The sequence below is a fragment of the Sceloporus undulatus genome, chromosome 4 (genome assembly GCF_019175285.1).
Source record: "Sceloporus undulatus isolate JIND9_A2432 ecotype Alabama chromosome 4, SceUnd_v1.1, whole genome shotgun sequence".
In the NCBI taxonomy this organism is placed as follows: domain Eukaryota; kingdom Metazoa; phylum Chordata; class Lepidosauria; order Squamata; family Phrynosomatidae; genus Sceloporus; species Sceloporus undulatus.
Window position 1 is genome coordinate 62,828,674 of NC_056525.1, and position 13,812 is coordinate 62,842,485.

At 40.5% G+C, this 13,812-nt stretch overlaps 2 protein-coding genes across 4 annotated transcripts in view; one reads left to right on the plus strand and one right to left on the minus strand.

The window, feature by feature from the left end:
* PRICKLE4 (prickle planar cell polarity protein 4) overlaps nt 1–8,497 on the minus strand; it is a 52,142-nt gene extending 43,645 nt beyond the window's left edge. Inside the window, exons 1-2 of one of the 2 annotated variants that reach the window (XM_042462137.1) lie at nt 8,195–8,497; nt 7,393–7,674 (exon numbers count right to left, since the gene is read on the minus strand). The gene's annotated coding sequence lies outside the window, so the exon portion shown is untranslated. The remainder of the gene's footprint in view (nt 1–7,392; nt 7,675–8,194) is intronic. The other variant, XM_042462135.1, reaches the window with a different exon arrangement.
* Nucleotides 1–13,812, plus strand: part of FRS3 (fibroblast growth factor receptor substrate 3) — a 52,006-nt gene that overhangs the window by 5,059 nt on the left and 33,135 nt on the right. The gene's annotated exons all lie outside the window — the stretch shown is intronic.

The window sequence follows — 13,812 nt, forward strand, 5'->3', positions numbered from 1 at the left end:
AAAAATAAAAACTTTATTTATTTATTTATTTTAGATAACCCTATTCATCACTCAGTTTGACATTTATTTTTAGGGTACCCTACCTAGTGACAGGCTCCTTCAAAAGGGCAATACTGTTTAGGTCTGTTTAGAAATGCATAGCCTGTTTAATGCAAGAACAGAATTGCAGAAGCTTGCAGAGAGATTGCCATCACAAAACTGAATTAAATACATAGAAAGGTATTGGGCCAAAGGCTCAGGGCAAAGTAGCCCAGCATCCTGTTTCTGACTGGATAAGTGAGATGATTCTGTTAAACTGACAAAGGACAGCAACCCTTCCTTTTGTCCCTCATTATCTGGCATTCAGAAGAGTATTGTCCCTGAATGTGAAGGTCCTATTTACAAAAAATGACCAGAGCTCAACAGCAAAGTGTTACAAGGAACATAGTTACATGCAATAGTTATAGGGGAATATAAACAAAGGCATATCAAGTTGCAAGTGAGAAGTAGCCTAACAAGTACAACCACAGTTATTTCATTGGTATATTGACTAACATTTCCCACTTTTCAAAGTTACTCTTATGGACACTGTAGAGACACTCAAGTTTTATGGCATTCTGTTATCAGTCTTAAAATTTCGTCCAATCCCAATCCCAAAAGTAACTGAAAGGCAATGAATAATGGAATGTGGACGGGTTGCATTACAGCAATCCATTAGCTCTGAATACTATAGGATAGCAGTGACTATACCAGGCATAAACGATGGAAATTAATTAATTTCTAAAAGTAACTTCCCAAGCTCTAATTACTTCCAAATACTATTCACTATGGATATATAGAATTTTAAAATCCATCTAAGATATTGAACATCATTGCAATAAGAGTGAATTCTTTAAGTTAAAAATTATTGATTATATAAAATACCATCTCTTTTGCCTCAGTTATACTGGTTGACTTCAACATCAGAAGACAACAGTAGAAAAGTGTTATAAAAAGAGAAAACCCTTTTCTCCATTTCTGCTACACCACTCATATAAAACTGTTATCACATACAACTTTTGTTTAAAAAATGTTTTAACTAGAAAATCCCAAATGATTGAGCAAAATAAATAATGTAATAAGCCTATATTTGCTTACTGGAGTCATTTGTTCAGATTTCAGACATTTACTTCTCCTGGCACAAAATCTAGATGACTGTTTCCCCCCTCCCTCCAATATATGTGACTTTAGCCATGTATGTCTAGTTTTAGGTGGTTTATAGACTTATCTTGTGCAGACAGTGGTTACAGAAGCATCACACACTATAGTATTACTTATTAAAATTTTGTTTGCTTAAAGTACATAAAAATTAGACATACAGATGTAGAATAGATTTAAAATTAACTCATATGTCTTAATTAAATATTAAATTCATTAACAGTCCCCTACTCATTATTAACAAATAAAATCCCACCTACTCATAATTGATTAATTTATATTAGGGTTTTTTCTACATGAATGAATCTTGAGTTAATATAACATTTACTATAATATTAGCTCTTGATATTGAACAAAAACAAGTTAATTTGATTATAGTACATTTAGTTCCTTTTCCTGGTACAGTTATGTAAACCCACTGGGTGACCTTGGGCAAGTCACGCTCTCTCAGCCTCAGAGGACAGCAATGGCAAACCTCTTCTGAAGAACTTTGCTAAGAAAAACCCATGATAGTTTTGCATTAGAGTCACCATAAGTGGGAAATGGCTTGAAGTCACACAACACCACCACCACCACCAACAACAACAACAACAACATGGTACCTTTAGCAGTTTTGCCAGCAAAATGTGATTACAACTTTTTAAACAGTTCTGCAGAAACTGGGAGGGGGAATCAAATAAAAAGGGCTAGAGGGACACATATCGTCTGTGGTGTGCACTTTGCCCACTACAGCTGCAATGTAATGAACTCACTGGCCTTCTTTGGACCATCAGTGGGGCCAAAGTGATGTCACATGCAGCAAAAAAATGGCAGCTGTAGTCACATGAATCCTGATCCACTATTCATGATCCATTATCTGGGCAGTATCTGTATTCACGGGATCAAAAGGAATGGAAAAGAAACCAGGAAAACTGCAGGAGGCATCTCTACACAAAACACACACAGGCATTATGTCAGTTCCATATTCTATTCAAGCAGAAATATCCAGAACATGAAGCAATGTATCATCAGACCTACAACTGGTTGTCCTTTTCCCATCACTCCTCCTAGTGCTATGAATCAAATGTCACACTATATGGAAAGCACTCCTGGCTGCACTATGTGGAAAATAAAGGATAATTTCCACTCTTGACCTGCATCTGACTTTTGGATCTGCAATGTGATATTCAACCCTATCTCCCCCTTATACACAGAGTATCCCATAAATATTTTTTTAAATAAAACCCCACACTGTTACATCTGTAATCAGCCTGGGTGTGGTAGCAGAGTGGTCTTATCTCATGCCAAACTACACCTCTTCAAAGAGGCACACAATTTCCCCAAGGCAAACACAACTGATTTGTATAAATCAAAAACAATGATGTCTGCAGTTTAAAAAAATAAAAATAGAACAACTTGGTGGAGTAAGAGAATAGAAGTTCACAGTAAACAGAGGACTGCTACAAATTTTAGTGAGTGACCTACAGAAGCTGACACCAAATCCAGCAGAAACAATGAAACCATAATACTTCCCTTCTATTTCACACACACACACACATGGGCCAGGACTATATAACAGCATTACCATTACATCTTGAAGTTGTCACCATGAGCACAGCAACAGCCTCAACGTTACCCCGGGATAACAACTTCTGACCTCACTTCATTATGTACTTTGGGTACATGTTTAAGCAGCAAAGCAGAGGAAAGAAGAAACACGATGAAAGGCAGCAACCCACACTACAAAGGACTTCTGATTCACTTCTTTTTCAACTAGTCATTTTCAGCCATGTGGAAGATTTGTAAACCTTGAACTCCCCAAGCTTCTTCACTTCTACTTTGAAGCTTGTGCTGATGTCCACATTAGAATGCAAGATGTTCTTTTTCTGCCTGAAGATGTGTATATATTTTAATGTAAACACACACACATATATATGAATTAACTGAACATACTTCTGAAATGTACACAGTTTCTTCCATTGACTCTCATGTTTGTTTTTATTTTTTCCAATGCAGATTTTGTCATGCATATTGCACATTTTTCAAATGTGCACATTTTTCGTATGCTGTTTATGTTACACAAATCAAATTACAAGCTTGAAAACATAAGGTCACAGACTGTGTTTGGGCCTGGGCTCAGTTCCAAGAGGCGTGAATTGGATACACATGCACTATTCTGGTCAGAAACAAACTGAAATAAATCTCTCACCCATCTCTGATTTTTTTTTTTTTTACTGTCGGCCAGAACAACACTGAAGCAGGATTATCTCTTTAGCACATTTACATTGGGCGGACAAAACAGTGATCTTTAAATTGCCCAATGGACAAGAGTTATGGTTAGAATAACCTGGAATTTTTTGCTTATGTGAGGGTTTTTAAGATTATTACCTTGTAATAAACTCTCAGCATTGCCTTTTGTAAATGGCCTAGCATCAAAGTCACACAACTGCTATCAACTTGAAATGTATAAAAACACAATTAATGTCAATCTACATGTTCAGCTAAGTAAAGTGGTAGAATCCCCTTCCATTACTTCAGACTACAATTGTGTGGATATTGATGTCAAATATCTACACACAAACTTCCAAATATGAAGAAAATTAGTTCATCAGGGACAGTACAGGTTGGAATTTTTCACAGCTATGTACTAGTTTGCAGGGAGCTTGGGGATCATTTAAAATTCACATATACGTCTCACCTGCAGCTTACAGATTGCCTTCAGCTTTAGAAAGGATGACTACAGCCTCATCTTAAGTGTATTTAAACAGATTTTTACCTATCACTTGGTCAAATGGGACAAAGTGTACTCTGAAGTATAGCCTTATCCTGCACAGTAAAAGGCTTCAGCACAATCCTGTCTTGCCCATAATACCATCTATTATTGTAGAAATAATGCAGCTTGATGCCACTTTAAGAACTGTAGCTCTATTCCATGGAATCCTGGGATGTATAGATTTACAAGGCCTTTTGCTTTCTATGTTCCAAAGTGCTGGTGCCTCACAAAACCACAACTCCCAGAATTCTGTAGGATGCTGCAGTTAAAGTGGTGTCAAACTGCATTATTTCTACAATTTAGTTGCTAATATTCCCTCCAAGTACACCATTACATTCATCCTGAACTCAGTTCATAATACGAACTGATTGTGGGGAAAGCATCTGAGTCTGACATGGCAGGATTCAGTCATAAAAAAGCTGAGATCCCAAAACCCATAGTCCATTCTTCAATAAGAACTGTTCTAAATATTGAAATAAGTAATTAGTCAACAGGTCAAAATCAGGAAGAGAATACAAATCATGCACAGACTTCATCTGAGAAAAAGCATGCTAGGAGTTAGATTCCAAAACTGTGTTCAGTGTCAGGCTTCAGCCTGGGATCATATAACTAATATAAGAACACAACTCTGAGGAAGGGGAGATAACCCACCTTTCTATAGAAAAGCACAGCAGTCTTCAACTTACTTTCTGAATCTGAGTAAAGAGATCCCAGGTAATAAACTATTCAAGATTATACCAAACCACAGGTCATTAATTAAACCTCAACAACTCTTATTATCTGAACAAAATGCCAAACATACTTATTAAAAGATCAGAAAATATTTTGTGAGATACAGGAGAATCTCGCAGATAACACCAGTCCTGACATCATTTAGGATCTGTTGACAGTATTGCACCAGCAACTGCTCCTATCATGAATGCTGATTGCACAAACCAGTTCAGCATCCATCTAAATGCAATTAACCTGCCATCTGGAAACAGCACATAATAGACTCAGCAACAGTTGTCCCCGTTATTATCTCTGTTCAGCACTGTAGCCACAAGCTGTACTAGGCCAAGAGCCTAATATTTACACAGTGCTTGGAAAAGTTTTTTAAAAATGACAACTCCTGTAATCCACCGGCTAGCATGGGCCCCATTCACACTACAAAAGTAATCCCACATGAATCCAGGTTATTTCTTTGGTGTTTACACTTGCCCCAAATGCACTTGGTGCATTTGGGGGGGGGGGAAACTACCAAAAACCCATTTAATCTAGGATATTCGATACTGTTTTCCCCACAAATTTCCTGAAAGATCCACATTGATCCGCTTCTTCTGAATATGCTTTCGAATCAATTTAAATCGCTCTGTATTGTTCAAGAGAATGGAAGCAGCTACATTTTATCCTGAAACGATGGCATGTATGAATACAACAAGGGTTAAGATGACTCGGAAAGATTCACAAACCCAAAATGTAATGGGAACAATGATCCCAATATGTATCAGTGCGGCAGTCCGCATCTCCTCGGGACAAAAAAAATGGGTGATGTAGTTCTTTGCATGCAGGACTAGGACTCTGGGAGATCAAGGTCTGAATCCTTGCTCAGTCACGGAAACCCACTGGGTGAGTTTGGGCATGTCACTGTCTCACAGCCTCTGAGGATGCCAAAGGCAACCCTCCTCCTGTGAACAAATCTTGCCAAGAAGACCCCACGATAACTTAGTGTGGCCATAAGTCAGAAACAACTTGAAGGCACACAACAATAATAGGCATGGCCACTGGTCATGTTGGCTGGGGGATCCTGGGAGTTGTGGTTCTGAAGTGTAACCTTTCCAAGCTCTCTATTTAGGCCTCCCAGTGTTGCTCCTGACATGTTCATTCTTCATTTGAGTCAATGTTTGTAATACAGAGAAGACAGTCTCTAGGAAATTAAAACTCAACATACTCCACCTTTGAAGGGAACTTGACTAAGGACAAATTTCACAAATCACAGATTTCTAGATGAATACGAGCTTGGTATAAGTTCACAAGCAGTCCAATTGACTGACCGAATGCAAAGGGTGCTCAACAATGGCTCCTTTACATCCTGGAGAGAAGTGACCAGTGGGGTCCCACAGGGCTCTGACCACAGGCCAGTTCTATTCAACATCTTTATCAATGATTTGGAGGACAAAATTGGGGGAATACTTATCAAATTTGCAGATGACACCAAATTAGGAGGAGTAGCTAATACTCCAGAGGACAGGATCAAGATTCAAAATGACCTGAATAGACTAGAAAGCTGGACCAAAGCTAACAAAATGAAATTCTACATGGAGAAATGTAAGGTACTGCACTTAGGGTGGAAAAATGAAATGCGCAGATATAGGATGGGGGACACCTGGCTGAATGAAACTACGTGTGAAAAGGATCTGGGAGTCCAAGTAGACCATAAGTTGAACATGAGTCAACAGTGCTATGCGGCAGCTAAAAAGGCCAATGCTATTTTAGGCTGCATCAACAGAAGTATAGTGTCTAGATCAAGAGAAGTCATAGTGCCACTGTATTCTGCTTTGGTCAAGCCCCACCTAGAATATTGTGTCCAGTTCTGGGCACCACAATTCAGAAAGGACATTGAGAAACTGGAGCGTGTCCAAAGGAGGGCGACAAAAATGGTGAAGGGTCTGGAAACCATGCCCTATGAGGAACGACTTAGGGAGCTGGGGATGTTTAGCCTGGAGAAAAGAAGGTTAAGAGGTGATATGATAGCCCTGTTTAAATATTTGAAAGGATGTCATATTGAGAAGGGAGCAAGCTTGTTTTCTGCTGCTCCAGAGACTAGGACCCGGAACAATGGATGCAAGTTACAGGAAAAGAGATTCCACCTCAACATTAGGAGGAACTTCCTGACAGTAAGGGCTGTTCGACAGTGGAACAAATTCCCTCAGAGTGTAGTGGAGTCTCCTTCCTTAGAGGTCTTCAAACAGAGGCTGGATGGCCATCTGTCGGGAATGCTTTGATTGTGATTTCCTGCATGTCAGGGGGTTGGACTGGATGGCCCTTGTGGTCTCTTCCAACTCTACGATTCTATGATTCTAACTGTATAGACAACCCAATGATTTCTAGGACAGCAAGATTCTGAGGGCACTAATTAAACAGCTTGCAATCAAAAAGATTCTCCACCCAACATCTTTAACTGTACCGAAAGAAAGAGAGCCATCTGTGGGGTGTGCCTTTCATTGTCATGGTGCTTTTGCAAGGAGAAACATGTTTTCAAGTGGCCTTGTATCCTATTTTACCCACACATCTGACTGTATTTAAATACCACAGGAAGCTCTCAGTGGCAGCAGGTTTCTGTACATGAACTGAACTAGCCACAAAACCTTCCCAGAAGTTAAATCCATGTTGGAAATGTGTGTTGTGTCAAGAATAAATGTGGGGGAAGGTTTTTCCTGCATGGACTGGATAGCCACTGCACCGTCTTGTTTATAAACACTTACCTGGGAGTAAACGTAAGTGGGAATTTACAAGTAGCTCCAAACAGACTGTGGATTGCAACTATACGATAAAGTGGGCAAGCCTAGAGTAGGTACCATATGAAAGGATGCCAGATGCCTTGTTATTTAGTTAGAAGGATTATCCCAGAGATTCCCAGACAGCCAGAGAACTCCAGAATAACGCACAGGCCCTGCAGAGTCTGCCAGACCGACTTTCCTTTTTAATTCTGAATTAAACCAGATGACTCCAGGCCTCCAGACGCCTTGCTCCTGCTTCTAGGAAACCTGCAAGAATAATAAATGAGGGTACCTACGAAATGAAGAAAATGAATGGCATCTCGGAGACCTTATTATCCCCACCAAACAGTCCATCCCCACACTGCAGAAATAACAATCTGGTCTGACAGCTCTTTGACTGCCACGGCTCAATGCTATGGAATTCTGGGAATCGAGTTTGAGGGACTTGTGTGTGTTTGTGTGTAAAACACCCTCTTTTGTGTGTAAGGCACCCTCTTTTGTGTGTAAGGCACCCTCTTTTGCATGTAGGACACCCTCTTCTGTGTATAAAACAGGCTCTTTCCCCCCAGTCAGGGTTACCCTGCCAGTGAGGGTTTGAAGGCTGTGTGTGTCTCTGGAGCCACCATTCCCAGAATTCCACAGCATTGAGCCTATGGCAGTTAAAGCGGTATCAAACCGGGTTATTTCCGCAGTGTGGATGCAGCCAGGGTTACTTTTCATTCGCACCTCCTTTTGCAAACGAAACCACCTGGAGATTTGATAAAAACTACCCGAGGGTTCACTTTACCTGCTCCTTGTTGTTGTTATTGTTGTTGCTGCCTTTCCCCGTCTCCCTCCTGAGTCGGCTTGAGGAGCCCAGCTTCCCCTTCCTTCCCTGACAAGAGGTGCCCTTTCCACCTGCCTTGGAGGCGCGAGTCCTGAGTGCGAATTCTGCGCCGCCAAAGCAGAACAGGCTCCGGGAGGGAATGGCTGTCGCCGTCGTCTCTCTCTCTCTGTTCTCCTCCTAATCCGCGTCCAGCAGGGTCCTAATGGCAGAGAGACTCACTGAAAGGCAGCCAATGGCCGAGAACCGGAACAGAAGGCAGGGAGGGAGGGAGAGGCAGAAGAAGGGAAGAGGAGGTTAAGCCCCGGCGGGGAAAAGAGGCTGTTTCTCCCGCAGAGAGAGAGAGAGAGAGGGAGAGGGAAGGAAGGAAGGAAGGAGGGAGACACACACAGCAGCCTCCCGCCCTCCCTGGCACTGGCGGAAGGTTAATCCCGGCTGCTGGGGAAAGGGGCGTTTTACACACACAGACACAGAAGGTGTTTTACACACAAATATACACACAAGAGTCCCTTGGACTTCCCTCATAATTGGCAGGTTGACCCTGAGCGGGGAAAGGAGGGTGTTTTACACACAAATACACACAAGTCCCTCAGACTTCCTTCATCGCTGGCAGGTGGACCCTCAGCGGGAAAAGAAGATGTTTTACACACAAATACACATACGCACAAGTCCCTTAGATATCCCTCATGGCTGGCAGGTTGACCCTGAAGAGGAAAAGAGGGTGTTTTACACACAAAACTACACACACAAGTCCCTCAGATATCCCTCATGACTGTCAGGTTGACCCTGAAGGGGAAAGGAAGGTGCTTTACACACAAAAGAGACTCTTTTACACACAAGAGTCCTTCACACTCAAAAATATTCCCCCAAATATATAAATTCCAGTAAACAAACCTAGATTTTGCCATTTTACACAAGAGGCACCATTTTACTGTGCCACTGTATATAGTGGGACTTGCGCAGCCATGGATTTTGTTATCCACAGGGGATCCTGGAACCAAACCCCAGCGGATACCAAGGGCCCACCGTATAACTTTAAAGCAGACGATGAAAACATTGAACCAGTTAAACGTTTTTCCATATCTTGGCTCCATCATTCATTAGAATGGAGACTGCAGTCAAGAAATCAGAAGACTGGGACTTGGATGGGCAACAATGAAGGAACTAGATAAGATCTGCAAGTGTAAAGATATATCATTGAACACTAAAGGAGCGTTCTATGGATATCATACATAGACTGTCAAAAACATGTACTGTATAAATGGATTCAAGAGCAAATCAAGCTTGCTTTCTGCCTAGACCCCAAGATGACTATACCGAAACTATCATACTTTGAACATATCACAAAAAGACATGACTCATTAGAAAATAAAAGAGATCCCATCATAAGTGGACAAACACAAAGAAGCCATGTCCTGAATTTGCAAGACCTGAGCAAGGGATGTTGATAACAGAGTGACCTGGATGTCTCTCATAGGGTCACCAGAAGTCAAAGTCAACTTGATGGCAATTAACAACAACAAATTCCTGTCTCACAAAATACCGAATGGCATTAACCTCACCTAGCTTTATTAATCGATGTCACAATCCACATTTTAAGTTCAGTGAACAAACGGATTATCTCTAGATTGATTAATCCATTCCAATTTCCTGTCCTACATTTTGGGCAACTTGCCTGCATCTTTCACAAATATGTTCAAATATGTAGGCTTGGCCCTGACCCACACACACACCTGCTGTGTGCCATCCCTTTTGTTGTGGAACCCCTTTATGTATGAGTTCCTGCACAGTTGTTAATACCTACAGCAAAGAAATTTTCAAATATATCTGCCAAATAAAGGGCAAGCCTGAAGTTTTGTTTTTAATTAAAAATTCCAGATCAGATCTAATCAAGCGTGTCTTCCAGATACAGTGCAACCCCCCCCCTTGCATTTTGTTGTGTCCTTCTGCCCCCTTCCCCCCATCTCTTTTTTGTATTTGGAGACTCTTCTAAATGTTTGTACAGGTGTGCAACCATAGCACCAAAAATGCACAAAAGAATTGTTTTAATACTTTTATTGTATTAAATGTATTTAAGAAAGACCTATTTTTAGAAATTAAAGACAGGAAAAACATAATTCAATATAATGGAGAAATAATAAATGTGTAAAATAATAATAAAATACGGTCTCCAGAATCCTATTCCAACCCTCAAACCATTACATAACTATGGCTCTAAGGATAGAGTTGATCACCACACAAACAAATACACACACCATTAATTCCAAGTGATTACAATGACAATTAGTTATTCAATAACAATTAATTAATTAATTAATTACAAGTGATTACTAATCTGCAATCCCGACCAGGAAGCTTGAGCAACCAGTAATTCAGGACACACAACCTCTCTGATTTCTCTGTGGTTCCTTTCAAACCATATAATTATAATTTTATGACTCTACTTGAAGTGCCATGGCAAGAAACCTGGGATGCCGTACACATAAGGAGGGATACCCATAGGAAGGGGTATTTAAAACTCTCAGCCTGACAGCTCCTCTTGTGCCTTCCTAAACTACAAGCCCCAGGATTCCATAGGATGTTTCAATGGCAGCTAATGTGGAATATAGCACTATAATTGCCTACTCATTTTGCTCAAATTATACATTGACTTTCATCTGGAATTGTTTCAATTGTTTATATTGTTTCACTTGTATGTTGTCCTGAAATATCACAGTAACAGTGCAGAATAAAGATATTTAAATAAATAAATATGCCACAACATTCTTTGTTGTTGTTAGGAAATTTAATTGTGTAACTATCATGCTGCAAGGCAGCTAAGTAGGAAGTCTTGCGATGCTCTTTAGTGTATTACACTTCTGCTACTTTTTATGATAGATCAGTGTGGTGTAGTGGTTGGACTACGACTCTGGAGACCAGGGTTCGAATCTCAGCTTGGCCATGAAACCCACTGAGTGACCTTGGGCAAATTACACTCTTTCAGGTCCAAAACAGTTGTTTGAGGCTGCTTTAACTGCCCTGGCTTAATAGTAGGGAATTCTGGGGACCGTGGTTTTCTGAAACATTTACCCTTCTCTATCAGAAGAGCTCTAGTGCCACAATAAACTACAATTCCTTCCTAGGATTCACTAGCATTGAGCCAGGGCAGTAAAAGCAGTCTCAAACTGGATTATTTCTGTAGTGTGTTAGTCTCATGGCACTGGCAAACCACCTCTGAAGAAACTTGCCAAGAAACCCCCATGATAGGGTTGCTATAATCAGAAGCAACTTGAAGGTACACAACAACATGCAACTATGGCACAAAGGCCTTTTCTGCTAATAGAACCCACCAATCCTGCATGTTTTTGTGGAGGATATTCAGTCAGGGATTTGAAAGCCACCGTTCCCAAGAAATAATTGCTCCCTAAATTAATTTGATATTTGGGTTCAGTATAAGGTTGGAGGCTAGACATCATTATGTTAGTTGCTTGCTCTTGTGGACTTTGCTGCGTTACATTGGTGGGCTTCTTTGTGTGTATTTTTGGTGTGATTACTATTCTTTACACTTGCTATAGCTCTATTTCTATACCGCTATTCTATTTTTTTTTCCTCATTTGTTACACACACATACAAAACACAAAATGGCATTCTGCCTGTGAATGAAGCTTTGCTATAAATCTGAAAATAAACATTTTAGACTTACTTGTAGCAGAGCCCTTTATTACTCACTAATAAGGCATTACTAAATTTTTACAGCCACAGAATTAGGAATGCTGACACCCAGTTAAATCAATGGCCTTAGGCAAACTCAGCTTTGTGCAGGATCAGATTGGTAATTTATTTTCATTCTTCCATGCACTTTCAAAAAACCCTTCTTTTAACAAATATTAGATACTTCTCTGTGTTTTATTGTGTTAAGTGCTACATAAATACAGAAATAAATGTGGTTTTTGTATTGTTATCTTGAGAGTTATCCAGAACCAGTGTGCTGCAGTGAACTATTGGCCTATGACTCTGGTGTCTGCTTACCAGGGTTTGAATCCTCACTCAGCCAAGGAGATATGCTGGGTGACCTTGGGCAAGTAACACTCTCTCAGCCTCAGAAAAAGACAAAGCCCCTCTGAGCAAAACTTTCCAAGAAAATCTCATATGTTTGCTTTAGGGTTGCCATAAGTCAGAAATGACTTGAAGGCACATAACAATTTAAAAAACTAGTTTCTCCACTGCTATTTCATTGCATGTTGCCAAATTTTGTCCCACCTGTCCAAAAGAGCCCGCCGTAGGGTTGCCATAATTGTCCACTTTTACCAGGGACAAAATGTAGGACAAAATCAAGACCAAACTGTAGGACAACTGCAGGACAAAACTCAGCCCAAAATGTAGGACATTTAAGGTCCACCATTTTTTTCAATGTCCTACATTTTGGGCTGAGTTTTGCCCTGCAATTGTCCTACAGTTTGGTCTCGAATTTGTTCCACATTTTGTCCCTGGTAAAAGTGGACAATTATGCTGGCTAAAAGGAAGAAGAGAGGGGAAAATACAAGAAATGAGACTTTTGTCAAAATATTAGTTCATATATTACCTTTAACTTGTCAAACCTGTAAGGGATATATAGTGGTGACCAAACTCCTATGTAAGAACCACTACAGAGAATTTAAAATGGTGAAGGGCCTGGAAACCATGCCTTATGAGGAAAGACTTAGGGAACTGGGTATGTTTAGCCTGGAAAAGAGATGGTTAAGAGGTGATATGATAGCCTTGTTTAAGTATTTGAAGGGATGTCACATTGAGGACGAAGCACGCCCCCCCCCCCCCCCCAGCAGATAAAACCCAGTGCCAGAAGACCTTTTAGTTTAGGCACTCGGCTCCTAAAAGGTTCGCCATCACTGCTCTAACTACTATATTCCTGCTAGAGTGGCTGGTGGATCTGTTGTCAGAGAGGTAACAAATCAATTTTCAGTTTAATTGGTGTTCTCCTGCAGCTCCTCCAAGCTATAGGACCTCATCCAGTGTGGAAGCTTTGATGGGACAGTTTGAAAACCAAAATTAGGTTCCCTATCCCATGGCAATAGATCCTCCAGCTGCCCTGTTGCTTCCTGGTTTGTGCTATGATTGTGATTTACTCTTTTGGTCCCAATGGCAAACCTCCTCTTGCCAAGAAAATCCCATGATAGGGTTGCCTTAGAGTTGCCATAAATCTGAAACAACTTAGGCACACAAAACACACACACACCCTTACTGGCTTCTCCCCTTGAATCTGATGCAACCGGCTCCTGGATCATCTTTCTCAGTTCATCCCAAAGTATTGTCTATGAATCAGTTCTGAGATTTCTAATTCCAGATGCTTCAAAGTAAGATAAAAATGTCCATCTGGGAAAGCCAGAGTTTAAACTTCATTAAAATGTAAACTAAACCTAATAATCCTGATTGTACTGCACTGCAAACAATGGGCAGGAATAAACCAAGTATTAGACATACTAAAGACAGGTGACTGCACAGTTTGAAGCCCTGTTCCATGATAGCAGCTGGATCATTACTAGCCAAACATGGAAGTTTGCTAGTCCCTCTGATATGAGGAAGAGTTATTTCTGATGTTGGGAGCA